The 23,275-nt window shown below is 43.7% G+C and overlaps 2 long non-coding RNA genes across 2 annotated transcripts in view; both read left to right on the forward strand.

Moving 5' to 3' along the window:
- Positions 1-13,607: 13,607 nt before the first annotated feature.
- Positions 13,608-15,266, forward strand: LOC141983758 (uncharacterized). Its single transcript, XR_012638499.1, has 3 exons — positions 13,608-13,659; positions 14,344-14,418; positions 15,175-15,266. It is a non-coding gene; the product is annotated as an uncharacterized LOC141983758 (long non-coding RNA).
- A 795-nt stretch (positions 15,267-16,061) lies between these two features.
- The window catches only part of LOC141983759 (uncharacterized), a 50,496-nt gene continuing 43,282 nt past the window's right edge, over positions 16,062-23,275 (forward strand). Inside the window, exon 1 of the long non-coding RNA XR_012638500.1 lies at positions 16,062-16,341. This is a non-coding gene — a long non-coding RNA (uncharacterized LOC141983759). The remainder of the gene's footprint in view (positions 16,342-23,275) is intronic.

The following is a 23,275-nucleotide window of genomic DNA, read 5'->3' on the forward strand; positions in this document are numbered from 1 at the left end:
GCACATTAGCTTTTTCCACATCCTCTGTCACTAGGTTGCCTCCCTCATTCAGTAAGGGGCCCACACTTTCCTTGGCTTTCTTCTTGTTGCCAACATACCTGAAGAAACCCTTCTTGTTACTCTTGACATCTCTTGCTAGCTGCAGCTCCAGGTGCGATTTGGCCCTCCTGATTTCATTCCTACATGCCCGAGCAATATTTTTATACTCTTCCCTGGTCACATGTCCAACCTTCCACTTCTTGTGAGCTTCTTTTTTATGTTTAAGATCCGCTAGGATTTCACCATTAAGCCAAGCTGGTCGCCTGCCATATTTACTATTCTTTCGACTCATCGGGATGGTTTGTCCCTGTAACCTCAACAGGGATTCCTTGAAATACAGCCAGCTCTCCTGGACTCCTTTCCCCTTCATGTTAGTCCCCCAGGGGATCTTACCCATCTGCTCCCTGAGGGAGTCAAAGTCTGCTTTCCTGAAGTCCAGGGTCCGTATCCTGCTGCTTACCTTTCTTCCCTGTGTCAGGATCCTGAACTCGACCATCTCATGGTCACTGCCTCCCAGATTCCCATCCACTTTTGCTTCCCCCACTAATTCTTCCCTGTTTGTGAGCAGGAGGTCAAGAAAAGCTCCCACCCTAGTTGGCTCGTCTAGCACTTGCACCAGGAAATTGTCCCCTATGCTTTCCAAAAACTTCCTGGATTGTCTATGCACCGCTGTATTGCTCTCCCAGCAAATATCAGGAAAATTAAAGTCACACATGAGAACCAGGGCGTGCGATCTAGTAGCTTCTGCGAGTTGCCGGAAGAAAGCCTCATCCACCTCATCCCCCTGATCCGGTGGTCTATAGCAGACTCCCACCACTACATCACTCTTGTTGCTCACACTTCTAAACTTAATCCAGAGACACTCAGGTTTTTCTGCAGTTTCGTACCGGAGCTCTGAGCAGTCATACTGCTCCCTTACATACAGTGCTACTCCCCCACCTTTTCTGCCCTGCCTGTCCTTCCTGAACAGTTTATAATCATCCATGACAGTACTCCAGTCATGTGAGTTATCCCACCAAGTCTCTGTTATTCCAATCACGTCATAATTCCCTGACATCACCAGGACCTCCAGTTCTCCCTGCTTGTTTCCAAGGTTTTGTGCATTCATATATAAGCACTTGAGAGAACCTGCTGATCGCCCCTCATTCTCAGTATGAGGCAGGAGCCCTCCCATCACAGACGTTCCTGCCTGTGCTTCCTCCCGGTATCCCGTTTTCCCACTTACCTCAGGGCTTCGGTCTCCTTCCCCCGGTGAACCTAGTTTAAAGCCCTCCTTACTAGGTTAGCCAGCCTGCTCGCAAAGATGCTCTTCCCTCTCTTCGTAAGATGGAGCCCGTCTCTGCCCAGCACGCCTCCTTCATGGAACACCATCCCATGGTCAAAGAATCCAAAGCCTTCTCTCCGACACCACCTGCGTAGCCATTCGTTTTCACTGTGTTCAAGTATTTAACTCGTGCTGTAGAAGGTATCTAAATTGAAAGACTCCAAGAAACCATTATCATACTTCCAGCATATTTTACCAGATACAATTCTGGGTTTTATCTGTTAATGTTTTCTTAATAAAGACAACAGAGCTGAAGGGCTCTGCTCCAACTTTTTAAAGTTAAAGATCATGCATCCTTCTTCCAGCTGATGTTTTATCATTTAGATTTAAACATCACTACTGCTGGGGTTCCAATGACTTCCCCTAGGAAATTGTTCTTTTATCTAATAGATTTTACTCTACGGAACTTATTCCCAGGTGTCCAGCCTAGGTTGCCCTTTGTTCAGTGTAATCACAATAGTTCGGGAGAGGAGATACAGAAGAATACAGTAGCCAACTGATACCACAGAGGAGATTTCCTGAGAGCAGAATGGAATAATTCAATGTGTAATTCAGAAACGATAGTGGTGCTAATACATCTGCTTTTAAGGAAAATGCTATGGGATCTTTAATGACTGGAAGTGGTCAGAAGGACCTTGGTTTTTAAAATCTCCTTCAAAAGGCAACATTGAGCCTTGAATGGACATTGAATTACGCCCATCATTAGCAGCTCAGCACTAAAACCATGCACGAGTAGTGATTCATGGCAGACGTGGAGGGAATAATGCCACTGTGAATAAAAAACCTCAGCATCTTGTGTTCTCCTTTGAGGTTTTCCACCCAAATATTGACTAGGTTCATCCATGCTTAGCTTACAAGATCTAAAGAGGTCACAGCTGATGTTGGTATGTGTCAGGCTGTCTGGAGTGGCTCACAACTGTGAGTGCCAACCTCAGGGCAGACTGTCAAAAAGCAGGGCAGGCACCTCAAACTGGTGGTGTGTTCTATAACTAGATTTCACCAAGCAAGTAACAAATGTGAACTCCTGAAGCACTGTACCAGTCTCACCATGGAGTCACAGACATGCCCCTTGGGAACTCCAGTATATCTTGCCACTTAGGCAAGCTGGACTTGATAGTTGGTTGCCATACAGCCAAGATCACAAAAGGTTCAGGTTGCTTCCCACCCCAAGAGACCAGTCACAGAGCTGGGGCATGTCTGTCTGCCCACACTGGGAAGCATGCTCCCAGCTGCACCATAGGGTGTTCTCCAAGCCCCTGAGGCGAGAGAGTGTCTCCTACTACTCAAGAGCTCCCTTTTGTACCAAGTGAGGAAGGGAATTCCCACCCTTTGAAAATAATCCCATCTAGTACTCTTCATCAGGAAGGATAGCAGCTGTGAAGGGCTGAGTCCTTGGATATAGAACAGGGACAAATTTTAGGGAAGGGGAATCCTCAAAGAGAGGGGATGAATCAAGGAATGTGCTCAATTAAAAAAAAAGTTTGACAAAGAGTCCCTTAAGAAAAGAAACAGGAAATCTTTGTGTGGTTTTAGAACATGTGGACAATCTAGAGCATGAAACAGGGTATATCTGCCCATCTCATGAAAATATTAGGTTCATCTTACTGACACACAAGAGCAGCCAAGAGAAAGGGGAACCAAACAGTTATCTGAATTCTATGCACCGAGCTATCCAGTGGGGTAGCACTCATGGCAAAATTTAAGCCCCAGGCTTCATCCCCTATCATAAAACCCTGGGTGGATGAAGTGACAGCTGCTCAGGAGACCCTCTGTTTTACTGCGTGTAATAGATGACAAGCTAGAGCTCATTATGTCAAAACCAGTGGTAAGTCTTATACAGCGAGAAGTCTGTTTAATATCTCACCTTCATCTTTGCTGATTCGGCTTTTATTTCCCCCCCGACAATGTTTGAGGCTTTCTGGGTTCCAATGAAGGAACCTGTCAGGGAGAGGGGAAGGCTGGGGCTTTCCAAAGAGTCTACAGTGCACAAATCCCAGCCTAAAATGTTAATGTCCATTCTTTCCAGCAGTGCTGCTATTCTAATACTAGCCGTGCATCTGCTAGACATTCTTCACTCACTAGCCAAAATGCCTCTCTGTTTCATTTTATCAATGGTAATTGGGCTTCCTAGTCAAATACGTAGATTGTAAGCTCACCGGGAGAGACAGTCGTTTTGTTCGGTGTTTGCACAGAACAGTGGGGTCCAGGTTCAAACTAGAGAAATGGTCTGAAGTAAATAGGATGAAATTCAATAAGGACAAATGCAAAGTACTTCACATAGGAAGGAACAATCAGTTGCACACATACAAAATGGGAAATGACTGCCTAGGAAGGAGTACTGCGGAAAGGGATCTGGGGGTCATAGTGGATCACAAGCTCAATATGAGTCAACAGTGTAACACTGTTGCAAAAAACCCAAACATTCTGGGATGTATTCGCAGGAGTATTATAAGCAAGACACAAGAAGTAATTCTTCTGCTCTACTCCGTGCTGATTAGGCCTCAACTGGAGTATTGTGTCCAGTTCTGGGCACCACATTTCAGGAAAGATTTGGACAAAATCCAGAGAAGAGCAACAAAAATGATTAAAGGTCTAGAAAACATGACCTTTGAGGGAAGACTGAAAAAACTGGGTTTGTTTAGTCTCGAAAAGAGAAGACTGAGAGGGGACATGATAACAGTTTTCAAGTACATGAAAGGTTGTTAGAATGAGGAGGGAGAAAAATTGTTCTTCTTAACCTCTGAGGATACGAAAAGGAGCAATGGGCTTAAATTGCAGCAAGGGGGGTTTAGGTTGGACATTAGGAAAAAACTTCCTGACTGTCAGGGTGGTTAAGCACTGGAATAAATTGCCTAGGTAGGTTGTGGAATCTCCATCACTGGGGATTTTTAAGAGCAGGCTGGACAAACACCTGTCAGGGTTGGTATAGATCAGGGGTCTCAAACATGATGCGGCCCGTGGAGTTATTTGCTGTGGCCCGCCAAGCTCCGCACGCCCTCCCACAAGTTATTTCCTGCGGCTGCCAAGCTCTCCTCACCTGCCGCCCTCCCTCCCACCCAGAGCGCCCACGTCCCCGCACCTCTGCCTACCTCCAGGTGCTTCCCGCCGCCAAACAGCTGTTTGGCAGCACTTAGCGCTTTCCAGGAGGGCGGGGGGAGGAGCTGGGAGCCACATGCTCAGGGGAGGAGGCGGAGAAGAGGCAGGGCAGGGGTGGGGATTTGGGGAAGGGGTTGGAAGAGGGGCAGGGAGGGGGTGGAGTTGGGGTGGGGACTTTGGGGAAAGGGTTGGAATGGGGGTGGGGAAGGGGTGGGAAGAGGCGGGGCAGGGGCAGGGCCTCATGGAAGGAGTGGAGTGGGGGTGGAGCCGGGGGTAGCGGGGTGTGTGTGTCAGTGATGCGGCCCTCGGGCCAATGTACTAGTCCTCATGTGGTCCTCGTGGTGATTTGAGTTTGAGATCCCTGGTATAGATAATACCTAGTCCTGCCTTGAGTGCAGGGGACTGGACTAGATGACCTCTCAAGGTCCCTTCCAGTCCTATGATTCTATGACTAGGGCTTCTAGGCACTACGGTAATACATATAATAATAAATAAATAAATACAGAAACAAACTAGTCTTTACTTTCACAGTGCCACTCCAGCACTCCCTTTGTACCTTTCTTCCCTCATTCTTGTCTTTGAGCTGCCTTCCATAAGTCGTACACATTTATATGCTATGGTAGCGCTCAAAGGCCCCAATGTCTACCGGCGGCCCCATTGTGTTAGGTGCTGTACGTACATAGAAAAGACACAATCCCAGCCTTGACGAGCTTTGCTGACCTTTATGCTTAGAACTCCCTCCAAGTGACATGGAGTGACCAAACTCTTTGCTAATATCCTTCGTTAGTCATAAAAAAACACTTAGCTGTTCTATAGCTTTTAAAATACACCTCTTCCTTCCAGCATGCAGAAATACTCTTAGAAGTAAAATAACAGCACTGTAAAAACTAGGTCAGTTCACATTCATAGTGCTGGCTCTGTTCCTTTACAATAGCTTTACTCATGCTTAGTAGTCACTTACTGTACATGTAGTTCAATTGAAACCAATAAGGCTGGGGAAAGATGCTATTCAAGTTGAATAAATGTATTAATCTAGTCATCAGAACATTAGAATGGCCATAGTGGGTCAGACCAAAGGTTCATCTAGCCCAGTATCCTGTCTTCTGACAGTGGCTGGGGCTAGGTATTTCAGAGGGAATGAACAGAAGAGGCCATTTTTCAGTGAAGCTTCAGAGGAAGGTGCAAAACCAACCCATTACAAAGGACTGTGTTAAGAACATAGGAATGGCCATACTGAGTCAGATCAATATAAAACTCAGGACTCCTCACACACAGACCACACTATCTAATGAACTCTGCAGCCCCCATGCCACCCCATTCCCCTTCAAATGTAAACCCTGTTACAGGGATACACCATGAAGCACTCTGTCAGTGCTTAACAATAATAATTGTAACTTTAGCGCCCTCGTGGGCAAGATGGCATCTGCTCTGCAGACAGCTCTGGCCAAGAGAAGGCGTGCGCAGGAATGCAGCAGGGAAAATTCCTTCCACCCCAAGGGCACCTGTTCCAAACCCCCCAGAGTGAACACACCCACCCACAGGAAAAGTACATGGATATAACATAGGGAGATATTTATTTACAGAAGAATGAGAGGAGAAAAACGACAAGGGGCAATATAGGGGGAGCGGTAAAACAGGGTTGCATCCAAACCAAGGCCCCACAACAGCACAGTTTGAAAGGGCAGACACTGAGCAATATGTCTACACACAGAGTTCAGGAGTCCTGAGCAAAGTTCCAGTCCAGTGCGGAGTCTTGGGTGCTCCTGGTCGTTTTCGGCGCCAGTAAACTTTCCCCAACAAACCCCTCCGGTGCCCTCTTCTGCCGCTCTTTGCAAAGCCACACAGAGCGACCACCTCCCCCCTTAACTAGCTACAGCCTCCCTCCTTATTCCCAGTGCAGAGTCACAAGCCCCAGTACTCACAGCTCTGGACAGCAGTGATACTGGGTCCGGTCTGTCCTTCTCAGGCAATTTCTTCCTGGCACAGTGCTTCTTCTGGCTACTGTCCTGGGTTGTCCCCGATCGGCCACCCTGTATTTCCCAGGCTTTAGGTAGGTTCTCTGCTGCTTCACTTTGTGAGGGCCTGTGGGCTGCAGCCCTTCTCCCTCTCTCTCTGGCTCCAGAGCCACACCCTGGAGTTTTCTTCCTTTCTCTTACTGCTCCCCTTCCCCCCATAGGAAAAAGATTTAAAGGGGCCATGCTCTCTAAACCCCAAAGGGGTTACATAATGAATAACAATAACAATGAAAACAAAATATAGCAATAAAATAATAAAAGATGGAGTAGGGTGAACAGTTCCCAACAAACAATTTATTTGGCTAATCACTGTTTTCCAGCTTGCAAGTTGTTCCTAGACAGACTGAGATTTTTAACAAATATCTGTGGCTTCACATTCAAGCAGCCGTGACGATTGGTCACCTTAGGCATGTGGTATCTTTTATAGTCCCTGATTAGATGGCCTAATGTTTATAAACTACATTTGCTTTCACTACAATTTATTTTTGTGATTAAATAAATTTGACATTCATTTTCCGTAAAAGAAGTTCACGGCAAGCTTCCATGGCCAACGGTATTGTGTAACCCATGCTGGCAGTGTGTGGGTCTTTGTCCCTCTCTGGTGTCTGCACCCATACAGGTTGTTGACTTTGCTACTGCCTACAAATTCTGTAACTTGCTCTTTCAGCTCAGGAAGTAGCTGTGGGTGGTTTTAGATGCAGATGGTCCAGAGTTCAGTCCCACACTTTGACCGACAAACATTTGTTCAAACAGGCCATCTCTCCCACAAACATCTGGGGGAATAAAAGAGTTGGAGGGTTTCACTGACTGTGGAAGTGTCTAATACATACATGGAATTCTTTTTCTGTTCATTATCCCAGCTCTTATAATAAGTACAGAATTGAGTAAAATATCATACCTTGGTTTTAAAACCTTAGCCAGGCTTATAAACCAAATCACTAAAGCACAGAGGTACAAGTACTGCACTATTGTACCAGCTACTTACTTATCCCTAGGTGTTCTTCACCGCACTGCTCCTGAACATAAGCTAGGATTGTATTAGGAACATTAGTGCCACTGGAGCTAGACTCAGAATCTCCACTGATTCATATATGCACAAATTGCTAATTACTTTCAGCCTAAAGCCAAGACCAGAGGTTTTTTAAATCTTTCATAATGCACTTAACTATAACATAACCACTTAGATCCAGTCATGTGTTTATGTAAATTTATCCACTCTCTAGTCAACATTTTTTTTCCAGGCTTGAGAAAGGCTGCGTCCCAAGTCAGCCCAAAATATTAAACCTAACCTTATGCAACGTTTTTATGGGTTTGAACATCTGATAAAAAGTAAGTCATTTCAGTTCTTAAAATATTCATTAGCATGCTTCTTCAATTAAAATAATATTTTGGGGTGGATTTTTTTCTCTCTTACCGTGTTAGCTTTGAGAAAACAGGTCACCTCTGCAGATAGATTGCAGCAAATCTGATTTACGGTCAGACCTTACCAAAAAGGAATCCCTATGAAATATTCACTTTGATTCAGCTGCTATGGGAAAATATAAAAATAGAGAAAGATCAGGACATGCTACACGAAAATAATTCATTCCACTGTATATGAAGAACAGGAGAATCTGGAAGCATCAATGATTCATCCTCTGCTAATACAAATTCAAAGTAGAGGAAATGCTGGGTTTTGTAAAACAACAGCCTGACAAGAATTAAGCTGCCAACAATTGTTTGAGATAATTATTTCCTGAAAAATGGGAAGATGATTGTTGTGTTATTACCTGATGTAGCTTATCATGCTTTCTATAACCTTCCTCAAAGGAGTTTCTATCCAGATTGCACTATCTACAAACATATTAACACTAGGAACAGCTAGTGCACTGTTTTTGTTTGGGGTTTTTTTCACTCTGTGTCACTCCTTTTTCTAAGCATATCATTTTCACATTCTACTAATACAGTTTTCTTTGTCAACATATCGGGTCAGGAGCTCCTCAAATTGTTGAGGGCAATGGAATTATGCCAATTTACACTAGTTGAGAATCCAGTCCATAGATGTTAGAGCCAAGCAAATAATTCACGATGAATAATTTATTACATTAATTTCACTTTCTTTTTCTGTTTATGAGTGTCTCTAATTAATTTTTTTATTTAAAATGATTTGCAACATTTTCTTCAGTGAACAAATTCTTGGACTGCAGATCATTCAATCTGTTAATAGTACAGTTAAACACTCAGTTGATCTGTTGTGTTGATCTGAATATTCCAAGGGCTCTCAAACTTTTCAATAGTACGGAACACCTCCCTCCAGCATCTTGATCATATGACATACTTTGTAGTGAGGCATAGGGAGGGATAGCTCAGTGGTTTGAGTATTGGCCTGCTAAACCTGAGTTCAATCCTTGAGGGGGCCATTTAGGGATCTAGGGCAAAAACTGGGGATTGGTCCTGCTTTGAGCGGGGCGGTTGGACTATTTTAGGTTGGCTATTAGGAAAAACTTTTTCACTAGGAGGGTGGTGAAACGCTGGAATGTGTTACGTAGGGAGGTGGTGGAATCTCCTTCCTTAGAAATTTTTAAGGTCAGGCTTGACAAAGCCCTGGCTGGGATGATTTAGTTGGGGATTGGTCCTGCTTTGAGCAGGGGGTTGGACTAGATGACCTCCTGAGGTCCCTTCCAACCCTGATAGTCTATGATTCTATGACCTCCTGAGGTCCCTTCCAACCCTGATATTCTATGACTTTTAGGGGGAGAGATAGCTCAGTGGTTTGCGCATTGGCCTGCTAAACCCAGGGTTGTGAGTTCAATCCTTGAGGGGGCCATTTGGCGATATGGGGCAAAAATCTGTTGGATGATTTAACTGGGGATTGGTCCTGCTTTGTGCAGGGGGTTGAACTAGATGGATGATCTCCTGAGGTTCCTCCCAACCCTGATATTCTATGATTCTAACAAGAGCAATTACTTGCATCAGAAACTAGTGAGTGTATCCTTAGCAGTCTTTGAATGTGCTTTTAACATCTAAAAACAAGGAGGAGGATCCAACACCATGTAATCATTCAGCAACAAGTGACCTATGGACCACAATTTGAAAACCACTGCAATATACAATTGCAATCGAATTGAACTATGCATGGCAATCTAATAACGGCAGCATGTGTCAGTAATCAGGGCTGCAGCAGAGCCAGTTTCTGGGTAACCTAATGAGCTCAGCTGGCCTGGAGTAGGCTGCCTGATTGGTTTCACCACCTGATTGGTTGGAACAGTTAGCAGACCAGCTCTTTAGCCCAGCAGTGGTTCAGTGGCTGTTCAAAGCCTTTGCCTACAGCTGTGATAGCTCCAGCTTGTTTCTTACCTTGATCCCAGCCTTACTCCTGCTTTGCTTCACTAATCTGGTTTTGACCCTCGGCTCTGATTCCTGACCTCTGACTCCAGCAGTGACCTTTGGCTCTAGCATCTGGCCTCTGACTCTGGCTGTGACCATTGGCCCTGGCACTTGACCTCTGACTCTGACCCTGGGCTCCAATTTCTGGCTACCAACTCCTGTTCTATCCACTAGTCCTAACTCCTGCTCCAACCATTAGGCATGACTCCCCATGTCCTGGTCATGTGACAGCATGGTCCCGTAGATAGGACACTGGGGAGACATGCATTCTATCCCAGAGCTCTCCACTCACCTGTTGAGTGATTATTGGCAACTCACTCTCTTCCCCATACCTCAGTTTCTCTATCTGTAAAACTCTAAAATGCTTTGAGATATACAGATTAAAAGCACAATGTAAGAGTTACGAATTAGTAGAGGCCAAACTGGCCATGATGCCATTTTAATTAAGGTTGCCTAACACTTTCCATTATAAGTCCTAGTTTTCAGTTGCTCAATAATTTTGTCAAATTTTAATTGTTTGGGCTGAAATTTTCTCTGCTGGGTCTTTGCCTACAGTTTAATTTTTAAGTTTAAACAAAAATGCTTCTAACAAGGTTAAGAGAGAATAAGTAGTTTTGCAAGTGTTAGTTTTATTCCTTATCATTTCTTTGAGGAGCTTTTCCATGTGCAGTTCAGAGACAGCATAGGGACAGCCTTATGTTTAGAGATGGTGCCTGTTTTTGTCTCAGTGAAAATACACCCAGATTTTGACCTAATTATAAGTCTCTGAAAAGCATAATTTTGCACCTGCTTAGTAGTGACTTGCTGATAAAATATCTGCATATTCCAACTCTACTGAGCATGTTTTCAGGCCCTGGGGACCTTCCTACATGCCAACTGCGTGGAGTATGTGTCCCACAGACTTTCCTATGTATGAGGGAGGGAGAGAGAGTGCTCTGGAAGGGACACAGTCAAAAGAGCATCAGCACAAGACCCCTTGGCCTAGGAAAAGTTGTGCTGATCTGAGCCATCCATGACTTCTGACCTTAGTTACATCAGTCAGCAGAAGAGCTAATTCTGTACACTTCGTGACCCCTGTTACTGAGCAAAGCCCCATTTTGTAACCTTAGGGAGCAGGTACATATCATTTCTCCCAGATACATTAGCCAAGAGTTTACACGGGGTCACTTCAGGGAAAGTGGTGACTAGCATACACACATTTTATGCACTTAGCGACAGCTCCTCTTGGAATGAAGGTGCCAAATCTATGTGCTCGGGTGTGCTGTAGGTGTCCACTAGACCACATTCCCTTCAAAAGCCAAGCCTACAATTCCCAACACTCCTCTGCTCTCTGTTGCACCAGTTCTATAAGCTGCCAGCAAAGTGTCTGTGTCACATACTTCTTTAGTGTCTGGATAAAAGATTACAGGCCACTACTACTGCAGCACCTTCTCCTTTAGTGAGTGGCCAAGGTCTGTGCTGTGACTCTCAAGGTCCTGCTTTCACCCCACTGATAACCCATGCACAGAGATGTCACAGGGTCTGGTTTATGCCCAGGCCTGAAATCAGACCCTTGGGAGTGACTCCTATAGTTCGCTGGACCCAAGGGTCCACACAGTTCCACAGAGGTGGGCCCATGGCCGCCGCAACTCCAGAACTGGTCCTTCTGGCATCAGCCATCCCCGTCTGCCTCCATGGCTCCCTGCAGCGAATAGAACCAATCCAAACTCCTACAGGAGACTTGTACTGTACCCCTTCAGGGCTCAATGCTCTCAGGAAGTTATTTACAGTGACACCAGGCCGCCTTTTCAAAACAAGGTAACCATCTATTAATCACCTGGGCTACAGACTCTGAAAGTCCTTACGATAGCATAGAGAAGCAAAGGCTGAGGCAGAGTTCAGGGTGGCTAAAACCAGGGCTTCTTCCAGCCGAGCTTAGTGTTGCCATTCATGCATTCCTGGAACCCCGGATATCCCTGTACTTCTGGGAACAGTGTGGGTCTGCACCCGGCGATGTGACCCCACCCCCACCAGCTGCATGATGGGTGCAAGGTTACGCCTCACAGGGATGTCATTTTTAAGAGCGCCCTGCCCCACCCCTGCCAGCGTGACCTCGGACACACAGCACATGGGAGGTCACGCTGTGTGGGGGCGGGGCGCTGCATTCTTAAAAATGGTGCTCCCACGTGTGGTGTGACCTTGCAGTGCATGCAAGGTCACGCTGCATGGGAGGGAGAGTGTTTTTAAGAGCACATTGCTCCGCTCCCACACAGCGTGACATTGCATGTGAGGACATACCAGCAGGGTCAGAACAGCATGCTCTTCAAACTGCCCCCCCTGCCCCGCCCCGTCCGATACCTGACAAAACCATGTCTGGTTTTGTCTGAGTACTGGATGAGGGACAAACCCTAGAAAAGTAGAACTTGTCTGGTTTAATGCTGGATGAGTGGCCTGCCTCTCTCTCTCTGCCTCTCTTTCTTTTATCCTAGTTCCAAGTCAGCCACTGTATGTCTGAGAACTCAGCGTTTAACACAACCACTAGGCACCTCTTGTCTTTGTCCTCCCAGACCCAGTCCAGACAGTCCTAGTGGCTCTGTCTCAAATCCCTAGCCTGATCTCCCATGTCCTAGGAAGAAAATAAATTCTTTCCCCCATCTGGGCAGTGATACCAAGGCGATAGTTACAGTCATACGGCCAGATAAAAACACTGCAGAAAATTCCCACATTCGTCACAGAGGTCAATGTAATTCAACATGACAGAAATGCTGGGGTTTAGTCTTTTTTTTAAAGACTTTTGAAATGACGTATAAAAATGACATGAAATGAACATTAAGTTGCCAAAGCCAGAATTAAGGTTGGCTTTGGAACTTTAATTCAGCCTCCTCATGTGTATGCATTGTGACAGAGTTCTATTGGATTCTTGACACGTTCAGTGCACAGATGGGCAATGAATGAGGCAAAGGGTTCTAAGAAGTGAGAGCATGTTTCTTGTACTAAAGGCACTGGACTAGGACCCAGGAGAGCTAAATTCTCTTCCTGGCTCTGCCATAGATTTCCTAGGTCCTGTTGGGCATCCTATCATAATGCATATGCTTGAAAGAGTCCAAATGAAGTTGCATGGACAGCCTTCATTCTGACAGGTTTCAGAGCGGCAGCCGTGTTAGTCTGTATTCGCAAAAAGAAAAGGAGTACTTGTGGCACCTTAGAGACTAACCAATTCATTCTGCTATTTCCTATCTGTGTTGCCAACCCCAAACACTCTGTCAGGACCCCAGAAATTCCTGAGATTAATTTAAAAATCATGAGATTTTAAATAACAAATGTGGGGGTCTTTTTATTTGCCTTCTGGTTTTTGAGCCTTAAGGCCTCACATTTTCAAGCTTTTCTCCCTAGCCATGAGAACTAGAAACTGAGATTCTCACATAATTGCAGAAATCCAGGAGCTGGGGCTGTAAGAAAAACACCAAATAATGTGACACACACAGTAAAATCAGGAGAGTTGAAAACAATGCGTCCAGTGCTTGACTTTGCAACCTTACTATTTTAATGTGGGCGGGGGGGTTGTATGTAGTTAATATACAATTTGTGCTGCACTGATCAGTCCTATGCCATGTGGTATTGCCTCTGTTCCTTGATGAGATCACTTTTTTAACTAACTAATGCAGCACAAATTTCAAATGACATTGTAATGTATAATGTTTGAAATTCACACTGTGTTTCAGAGTTAGGCCAGTCATCAGAGCAGGAAACCAGAAGCAAGGCTACATGATGTGTCTCACTAACCGACTCAGGTCCAGCTGCAAATTTTACTATTGTCCGTGCATTCAACATTTCTTTTTGGTGAATATTGAAAATTCAAGCTAAAAATCCATTGCATGTGAGTTCTTCTATGGCCTCCATTGCCAGAGTGTCTGAGTACCTTTCAGAATTTAGTATATTTACCCTGACAACACCCCTGTGAGGTAGGGAAGCCCTATTATTCCCATTTTACAGATAAGGAACTGAAACACAGAAAGACTAAGGCCCAGATTCGCAGAGGTATTTGGATGCCTAACTACCATTGATTTCAATAGGAGTTAGGTGCCTAAATAACTTAGACGATCTGGGGCAGACAGGCTAAGTGACCTGCCCAAGTTTACACAGGAAGTCTGTGGCAAAACAGGGAAATGAACCTAGGTGTTCCAAGTCCCACATGAGCTCACTAATCCCTGGACCATGCTTCCTCTTTGCTTATTGCCTCATTTGGCTTCTGATCTTAACTGGGTATAATTATTAAATAATTATTATTATGCATTAATGCTACTGTCAAATTGAAATTTGCTTCTGAATGCAACATGTATTTGCAGAATTCTTTTTTCCACTCTGCATTCACTTCAGACAGGTATACAGAAGCCATATCCTCAGCTGGCAGAAATCAGAATAGGTCCATTTATTTCAATGGTACTACACTGAATTACACCCACTGAAAACCTGGCCCACTGGTGTGGAGTTAAATATTCTGGTTCTGTATGTGAATTTCCTCAGGATTTGTGCAGCTTTCCGCTTTTCGATAAGAAACAGCGCCACTCCTCAGAAAACAACCTTCTGGATCATTCAAAGGTACGTCTTTATAGAAACTATTCAGAAGATGCCGCCTTCCTCAAACAAAGAGAGAAACACATTGCAAAGAGAGTAAATAAAAAAACCAATCTGGTGCTAGATTTTAAGAGCAACTGTTTGCATCAGTGCTGTCTCATGAAAAATCCTGCATTGATACACAACTACCACAGTGTGGTTCTGCGTTATGAAATAAGAATCCATCCTCTGCCCTTTGGTAGTCCATGAGTATGAGGTGTGTGCTCGGTATAATATGGAATGCAATGTATAATTCAATACCATGTTGCTTAATGAGTGGCTTTTATTTTGGAAAGTGGGCTCAGCGGATAATAATTATTGTATGCATGGCATGCCAATCTGATCAATAGACTGCTGAAGCATGTGAGGCCTGCTCTGCCTAGCCCCGCCATTTGCAGCCTAATTAGCAGCTGCTCAGAGATGGGAAACAGGTGCAGATCCGGGCCCAGGCCAGGGAAGTCTGCCTGTAATTAACAAGGAAAAAAGGGTCAGATATTGGGAGGAATATCAAATCTAGGTCCACTGGGGCCACCATGCTGGCCTCAAAGGCATAGTCACCTGAGATCTTAGGCATGCTAATGTAAATTATGCAAGCTTTCAAACAACATGGCTGCATAATCAGTTGGCAGGGAGGAAACGACTGGCTGTTTTGTGTGGTTTAGACTGACTGTTGGGCGGGGGACGGGGGGGGGGAAGGAAGGGGAATTCAATTTTCTCACTGTGTGCTTTTTGTTTTGCAAGTACCAATATTTTGCAGTTGTGAGAACAGCGTGCAGAGTGCCTGACTTCTCCAGAAAAAGGAAAAATTACAATCTAGATGTTTTCCCCAGAGCAGATTTCATCTCATCATTGTTCTTGGTGGGAAGTCTGTTATATTAAATAGTTATTTCAGAGGTAACAACAAACCAACAATAATTAGCAGATAAAAATACCTACCAAATGAGGAGAGGTTATAAGGATTGTATTTGTTTAGAGCTTTCAGCTTGCAAAACACTTTGTAAGTACTCAATTAATATAAATGTCACCATGTCATCCTATTTCTCTTGGAAACCAGAAAATGTATGTGAATATTGTTGTTATTCTTGTTCTTCTTATTGTTGTTGTTGTTGTTATTATTATTATTATTATTATTATTATTTATTATTGTGATGGCTGTTAGAGGCATCTGTTAAGGTTCTAGGTCTTATTGTGCTAAGCACAGTGTGTGCAAAATAAGAAAAATATAGTCCTTGCCCCCAGCATGCTGCCAGTACTGTAATGCAGGGGTGGCCAACCTGAGCCTGAGAAGGAGCCAGAATTTACCAATGTACATTGCCAAAGAGCCACAGTAATACGTCAGCAGCCCCCCGTCAGCCTCCCCGCCACCCCCAGCACCCCCTGCTCGCTGGCAGCCCTGCCGATCAGCACTTCCCCCTCCCTCCCCGTGCCTCCTGCCCACCATGATCAGCTGTTTTGCAGTGTACAGGAGGCTCTGGGATGGAGGGGGAGGAGCAAGGGTGCAGCAGGCTCAGGGGAGGGAGTGGGAAGGGGCGGGGGCCTTGGGGTAAGGGGTGGAGTGGGGGCAGGGTCTGGGATGGAGCAGTGGAAAGTTGGCGCCTGTAGCTCCAGCCCCGGAGTCGGTGGTTATACAAGGAGCCGCATCTTAACTTCTGAGGAGCCGCATGCAGCTCCGGAGCCATACGTTGGCCACCCCTGCTGTAATGTATTAATGACCAAGTAGAACCTAATGGATGTCCGTATGCCGCACACTAGAGCCATTTAGCTCTTCACTGGGCATAGAAATCAGATCTCCGTCTTAGAAGCACTATCCTTTCCACTTCAGCTAGAAGAGGGTCTCTCTTTGTTGGCATCTGTATCTGCTATGACACACAGCTAAGCAGTTCTGGTTCCACATCGTTGAGGGCAGTGGTATGTATAGACGTCCGTCAACTTATTAATTGCGCTGTTGCAAAATATGCACCCTTAAATACATAAGCGTGCGCGCGCATGCACACAAAACGAGGAGATGTGGGGAAAGAAAATAATAAAAGAAAACCCACAGAGCATGGCAGTCTCTTCTCTTGTAACACTTTGATATGCTAGGTGCAATTTCCTGGATATTAAACACTTCAGATTAAAAGGTTTATATATTTTAAAGAAGAAGAAGAAGCAGCATTTCCTGGGCATTCATCTGGTAGAATATTCTGAGGAGAATTATATTTATATTCTTAAAAGGAGGACACAATATAATAAGATACATACCACTGAACATTCACCAGCCCAAATAATCTACAGAGCCTCAAACGTCCTGCTTTATTTCTCATGAGACATATACAGAAACGTACCGTTCACTTTTGTCTTCCGATGCGGGCAGACTGCAAGGAGACCTGTTGAGATGCACAGGCATCGCTACCTGCTAGCGTGCTTTGGTCTTTGCAGCCACACCACACATTCTTATGTAACTCCACACATATACCAAAAAGAAAAGGAGGACTTGTGGCACCTTAGAGACTAACCAATTTATTTGAGCATAAGCTTTCGTGAGCTACAGCTCACTTCATCGGATGCATTCAGTGGAAAATACAGTGAGGAGATTTATATACATAGAGAACATGAAACAATGGGTGTTATCCTAACCCTAACCCTAACCCTCACCCTCACCCTCATGAAAGCTTATGCTCAAATAAATTGGTTAGTCTCTAAGTCCTCCTTTTCTTTTTGCGAATACAGACTAACACGGCTGCTACTCTGAAACCACACATATACCAGTGTCACTGAGAGTAGAACTTGATTCACCATTAGAGCTGGTCGGGAATTTTTCAACAAACCGTTTTTTCTTTGGAAAATGCCACTTCCTCCAAGCCAAAACTTCTCTGTGGGAAAGGATTGGTTTTGATGAATTGCCTGTTTCAAACAAATTTTGACGAAAGCTTGTCAAAAAACATCCTGTTTTGGTATTTTCAAAGAAGAAAAAAGTCTGTGTTTTGATTCAAAATGATATTTCTGGTAGAAATCTTAGTTAATTTATAGTACATAGTGTAATTTTTTTTTTAAAAAAAGTCAAAACTGAGATGAAATCTTTTTAAATTAAATATTTTTTGTTTATTTTTTTTCACAGAATTATTTGAGATTTCAACTTGTCAGCCAAGATGGGATGGGAACTTTTTTCAAAATCTTGAAAACTCTCACAGTATGGAAAACCCCAGGTCTACCTGATATATGTTAATTAACAAGAAAAAACAAAAGGGAAAATTATAGTTCTTTATCATTTGTACTGCAGTCCCATCTAGAGGTCCCACCCATGATCAGGCCCTGTCTTGAAGAGGAAGAATTGTCCAGTCAGTTGAAAACTATCCTTGGATTTGGGAAGCTGCAGTTCAATCCCCTGCTTTTCCACACACTCGCTGTGTGAACCTAGCAAAGTACTTTAGGTACATAAGTCTAAACTTTAGATCCTCAGAACTCTTGCTCAACTGCCATCTAACCCTGTAGTCACCTAAATTTTCTAGGCATGTGAGTTTTCACCAGTAAGTTCCCTAAACACTCACATTTCTACCCATGGGTACGTGCAAAGCTGCCTCAGTCTTAACACCACGAAGCCTCTCGGTACATAAGCCCAGATGGGATCCTCAGACTACGATTCCCCTGCCTATTTTGCCCGTGGGGCCCAATCCCATAGACCTTCTCAGAGCCACACCTACCCTGCACAAAGGGCACTTGAGATGGTGGTGGACCCCCTCGCCCCCATACTAAGCAGGTCATTCGTCGGGTTTTATGCTGGTCAGTCCTGTTTTTGTATGGTTTGTCCCCTGTCCAATACTGAGACAAAACTAACTAGGTTTTTCCAGTATCATGCACAGAGGATGCTATTTTGCAGCTCCCCTCCCCTAGCAGCGTGAACTCCTATGCACAATGTGTGTGAGCTCATGCCATGGGGGCAGGACGTTTTGCAAAATGGCATCCTCCGTGTGGCGTGACCACCGTGCATGCGCGTCACACCACTGGGGCAGGGACAACTGAGGGGACATCCTGTGTTCTGGAGCTACATCAGTAGCCACCGCACCCTGTACACAATAGTTCAGATCTTAGGGCACTCAAGTAGGATGTGGCCAAACCAGGTTCACATCCCTATTATGCCTGATTCAGAAGAGGGACGTAAATCTAGGTCTCCCACCTCCCTGTTGAGTAGGCTAACCACTGGGCTATAGGGTGTTCTGGGATGAACTCTCTTGTTGAAGCTGTTCCACATTGTATAAAATATTGGGCCAGAGAGAACATGCAAATAGCTTGTAGGTTGACAGGGCACTCATCAAGGAGGTCGGGTACAAGTCTCTGCTCCAATGAATATTTACATTTTTGACCAGCTCTATATACAGTCTAAACAAGGAAGACAGACAAACGGTAGGAGAAAGGAACATTTTAGTATCCCCATTTTACAGACGTCACACAGGAAGTCTGGGGCAGAGCTGGGGAATGGAGACCAGAACTCCCAAAACCCAATTCAGAGACTTAACCACAAGGTCATCCTCCCTCTCCAAACAGGAAATTACTGCAATGCAGGCTTAAAAGCAGCAGCTAAACATAAGAATTAGACTGTGTGCGAATCAGTCCTATTCAGATATTATTTACAGAGGAAGCCTTTCAAGATCTTTAGAGTGGTTAAAATTCAATGAAACAAGGAGGAGGGTTGGCAGTTATTACAAGGAGAAAATACCTCTACAGCACTTCCTTTGAAGTTTAATTAGAAGGAAGGATTAACTCAAAGAAGAATTCCAGGGCTAGATTTTCAGAATTACATCATTTCTCTGTGCTGTTCTCAGGATTGCATGTACAATCTGGGAAAACTCCAACAGCTGGCTAGATTCTTTAGCAGTCATTTATCCATGTAATCACTGCAGTTGTGAGTGCAGTAATTGCATATGCAATTATGATCATAAACTGTTAAAAAAAATCGGGTCTATATTTTTCAGCCCCTGAAGTGCTTTGTCATGACAAAATATTCTAAAAGAAGATCTTGTAGAGTTGCATGAACTAAAATTCTTAAGGAGTCTTTTCCATCTCTAAAACCTATGTTTTAATACGTGCTTCCTAGTTGTGTTCACCCTACTGAGCTGCACTAGAGTGTGCATCTTCAACTACATTACAGGGTGCATTGTGATGGGGCTGGAACCACTGTTCAAGGGAGTTTAGTTGTAGTCACTATCTCAGCTTCCACACCTTTGGGCTGTGCAAGCTCTCACTGATCATCAGCTCAGAACTAATGTAGAGAGAGAGACATGTTACCAAGCTCTTCTACCATTCTCCTCTGTCCAATGGCCCTCTGCCATCCATCAAGAATATCAGTTTCTGGAGAACACTGTAGCATCAGTATTGTTTGTGAACCCGAAGAACAACGCATGCAGTTCAAGAACTCAAAGAGCAGTCAGTTTGCTACCTTCTTCTTTATTCTTTCCTTTATTTTCCTGGATGTGTCCAGGAGGCTCATAGTGGTGAAAGAACTCTGTCCAGCAGGATCATCATCATCCCTCTCAACCTGCCAAGGCCCAGCCAAAGGGTGCGATGTCTGACAAAGATCCCAAATGAGCAACACAAGACAGGAAAATCATTCTGGACACTTACGCTGAGGTTGGATTCATTCCTTTTGTGTCAATAACTTTAGTTTTCTGAGTCTTTTGATGTGAATAATGTTTAACTATTAAAGTGATGGGACATCAAAGCTGCAGATAATTTTGGAACTGAAATGAATGATGTCACATGAAATGAGGGGTATCTGACAGGTATAGCCTGCATTCTCTAGACAAGGGGTTTTAATTTCACCTTTTTCAAAATTGCAACATAGCGTCGATTCCAGAAAGTACCTATTTATCTTTAACATGCAAAGTAAAGGAAATAGTCATATACATTTTGTGTGTATTTAGTGCCAAGCACTAAATTTATATATAAATATTTTCATAGTCATATACATTTTGTGTGTATTTAGTGCCAAGCACTAAATTTATATATAAATATTTTCAACTCTAGTGTGACTTACAATGATTAGTTAATTAATCTTTACAACACCCCAGGGATATAGATATTATCTTCAGTTTAGAGGTGGGAAAATTGACGGAGTCAGATTAAGTAATTTGCCCAAAACTCAAGAGAAAGCTAGCATGAGAGCAGAGATTAAAACTCAGGAGCTACTGTCATCCAACCCCTTCCTTGGTCCACACTTCTTTTTTCAGTTATCAGAGATGGCACCAAAAGCCTGGATCCAAACATCCCCAGACATTAGGGAAGTTTGCATTGAAACTTTGCAACTGGCCTCTAACTCTATAAGAACTCACAACAAAACCCTGCATAAGAACAACCTCACATTATCTGGATTCAAACTTTATAGCTTGCATCCACAAAGTAAATAAAACATATCCATCTGGTTATTGCATTTCACCCATTTCAATGGTTGTGTATGTGCATACTTTATGAAACATTACAGGTATTTTTGAAAGTAAAGAATGATCTCTAATTGTAAAACACTGTCATTATTCATATTATTAATTCTGAAGGTGCCTTACAATTCTCTATTCCCACAGAAAACACAGGGCTTACAGAAATAGCTTATCCTCCTAATTGACCTTGAAAATCCCTTTTGGGCTAAATTTTCCAAGAGATGAGCAATGATCATAGCTGAGAATCTTGCGTTGATGTTAGTGGGGCTACCTGCTACTTTGAAAATTTAGATCTGCAAGTCCAATATCTCCCCCCCCTCCACCCGCCAGCCATTATCACTAGCTCTGTTCAGTCATTGGTGCAAACACCAGACAAGTAGGTAATCCAGCACTGAGCCAGCAAATTATTGCTAGGCCATTTACACCATCTGCTACCTAAGTGTTCACTGATGGAAGGGCTGTGGGACACCTGGTGACAATGTCAAAACACCCAGTAAAGGGGAAGCAGTGAATGGCAATGAGCCGTGAAAACAAAGAAGCCGAGAGCCCAAGAAACTGAGATTAGCAGAAAGAAAGGAGCAGGCAAAGCTAGCATTCTTCTTCCTTATCTTTTTTAGTTCTTTTCATGTGCTTCCCTGACCTTCCACACACACCTGAAAGTGAAAAAGAAGCAGAGCCTGTGGTAGATTTGCAGCATGAGCAGCACCTCTAAAGCATGTGACATGCTATCTACTGTGAACAGAGCTGGGTGGGAAAAGATTTTCCCCTCCTGTGAGAGTTTTCAGGATTTTTAAATATTTTCCCATTCTGAATTGGGACAAAAAGTCTAAATCTCAGGAATTCTCCCAAATTAATAATCCAATATTTTTGGATTGGGTGAATTGAATCTTTTCATTTTGATAGCTTCAGTACATTTCATTTTGATTTTGACCTTTTAATTTATTTATGAGCTATACATTAACTAAAATTTCAAAACACAAAATTGTTTTGACTGGAAAATGAAACCTTTTCATTTTGAAAAGGTCAACATGGGATGTTTCAACATTTTTGAGAGAAAAAAAAGTCAATCTTTTTTTGGAATCTGGAGATTCGTCGAAACAGAACTTTCCTGTGAATAGGTTCAGCTTTGATGCCTCGACATTAAAAAAAAAAAAATTGCTGGAAAACTCCCAACCAGCTCCAACTGTGAATCTCCTGTGAATCCCTCATCTGCATAGGTTGGAATAAAAATTCAAAGTAGCCACGCTTAAAATCTTTCCAGTTTTGCCTTGGATATCCAGATAACGTTACCTCCATATATGCATTATGTCTTATCCTACACTGAGGCTACGTCAACGCTTGGAGGTAGGGGTGTGATTCCCAGCTCAGGTAGACATACTCACCTGAGCTCACTGAGGTAGCATGCTAAAATAGTAGAGTACCCTGGCTCCTCGAGTACGAACCTGTAGGTACGTACTTGGGCCAGCTAGCCCATGTTGACACTTCCAGTGCTACTACAGCTATGTTACTGTTTTGAGCAGGCTCGCTCAGATGAGAGCCAGCAGGAGGACGTCTATTCGTACCACCCCCCTAGTTCGCAGTGTAGACATACCCTTTTTACAACAAACACCCAAAGTAAGGCAGTACTGTTCCAAAGGCACATCTGAAGATTTTTTAAAGGTGACGGCAGTAGCAGAGCAGTTGAATATATGACCTCCTGGTGCCATTAAAGTGATCTCCATCCAAGAAGCCATTTCTGAAATAGCCAGCTGCAGATGATTTTAATTTTTTCAGTGGAAAAGGCTGTAGTGCAGCTGTATTAAGCCTGATGCTTCAACGAACTTCATAGCCCTTTATAAAACTCACCTCTGTCATGACGTCCACAAAACAATCTGCAATTACTCGGCTGCTGGTACACTGTGACTGCTTCTCATTATGTTACTGAGTACCATCTCCTTGAACAGCTCCTGCCTCTGCTTTGGTCAGTACCAAAATCCTGGACCTGACCATTCCTTAAACTCTGAGCTGGATCCACCAAACTTGGTCACTCACACACACCTATTTATAACGGCAACTCTTGCCTTAATCCCTTTGTATTAATTATTCCTTTTGAGTTATTCCTTTTACCCCAGCAAGCTTCAGATCTCTCACACAAGGTTCTGCTCTCATTCATGGTTGACACTGGTGAATTTAACTGTTATTTTTCAGCACACATAGAGCAGATTTGGTCTAAAGTCTGTCTGGAGCGCTCTCTTCCACACACAATGTGTTGATCTCAGAAGCAGCTTGGAATTGTAACAGAAATCTTTAAGTTGATATGATTAGGTTCTAAGGTTTGTTGCTGGAGGCAATGTTATGCAGTAGCTTAAAATCTTACACATTTCAGATGGTTAGCATTCTTTGGTGGCATTTAATTCCCTCTTTTGTTTTTATTTGTATTTGGGGAGTTTTGAATT

Source organism: Natator depressus, chromosome 3 (genome assembly GCF_965152275.1).
Source record: "Natator depressus isolate rNatDep1 chromosome 3, rNatDep2.hap1, whole genome shotgun sequence".
NCBI classification, from domain to species: Eukaryota; Metazoa; Chordata; order Testudines; family Cheloniidae; genus Natator; species Natator depressus.